The sequence below is a fragment of the Anabrus simplex genome, chromosome 7, assembly GCF_040414725.1.
Source record: "Anabrus simplex isolate iqAnaSimp1 chromosome 7, ASM4041472v1, whole genome shotgun sequence".
Classification (NCBI taxonomy): domain Eukaryota; kingdom Metazoa; phylum Arthropoda; class Insecta; order Orthoptera; family Tettigoniidae; genus Anabrus; species Anabrus simplex.
Genome location: NC_090271.1, coordinates 255,465,463 through 255,466,556, shown reverse-complemented (window position 1 = coordinate 255,466,556; position 1,094 = coordinate 255,465,463). Strand labels below are relative to the sequence as shown.

General features: G+C 49.7%; 1 non-coding gene across 1 annotated transcript; it reads left to right on the top strand.

The window, feature by feature from the left end:
* The first annotated feature begins 411 nt into the window (after positions 1 to 411).
* TRNAS-CGA (transfer RNA serine (anticodon CGA)) lies at positions 412 to 488 on the top strand. Its single transcript has one exon. It is a non-coding gene; the product is annotated as a tRNA-Ser (tRNA).
* Positions 489 to 1,094: the final 606 nt, after the last annotated feature.

Genomic DNA, 1,094 nt, shown 5'->3' with positions numbered 1-1,094 from the left:
CGCTAAGTCCGCGGGAAAAACCGAACCTGGAGGGTAAACAGATGATGATGATGATAATAACTTGATAATAATGAATATTGAATTTTCACGACCGCATTGTAATCGAAACAGACTTTCAACGTATTAGGTCGTGTTACGTACATGTAGTACGTGTTTAAGGGATGTTAAGTACAGAACAAAAGTGGCCAGCCGGACACCAGCACCCGACGCGAAATCGGGAGGTTGTTGGTTCGGATCCCACTGGTGTCCGGCTGGCCATTTTTGTTCTGTACTTAACATATCTTCAACACGCACTACATGCACGTAACACGACCTAATACGTTGAAAGTCTGTTTCGATTACAATGCGGTCGTGAAAATTCAATATTCATTGACTTGCCCCACAACGGACAACAGAACAAAGATGGCCTAGGCCACCATAGCTCAATTGGTAGAGCAACCGACGCGAAATCGGGAGGTTGTGGGTTCGGATCCCACTGGTGTCCGGCTGGCCATTTTTGTTTTGTACTTAACATCTCTTCAACACGTACTATATGTACGTAACACGACCTAATACGTTGAAGGTCTGTTTCATCATCATCATCATCTGTTTACCCTCCAGGTTCGGTTTTTCCCTCGGACTCAGCGAGGGATACAACCTCTACCGCCGCAAGGGCAGTGTCCTGGAGCTTCAGACTCTTGGTCGGGGATACAACTGGGGAGAATGACCAGTACCTCGCCAGGCGGCCTCACCTGCTATGCTGAACAGGGGCCTTGCGGGGGATGGGGAAGATTGGAAGGGATAGACAAGGAAGAGGGAAGGAAGCGACCTTGGCCTTAAGATAGGTACCATCCCGGCATTTGCCTGGAGGAGAAGTGGGAAACCACGGAAAACCACTTCCAGGATGGCTGAGGTGGGAATCGAACCCACCTCTACTCAGTTGACCTCCCGAGGCTGAGTGGACCCCGTTCCAGCCCTCGTACCACTTTTCAAATTTCGTGGCAGAGCCGGGAATCGAACCCGGACCTCCGGGGGTGGCAGCTAATCACGCTAACCACTACACCACAGAGGCGGACAAGCCTGTTTCAACTTGATAATGATTTCATAATTGATGC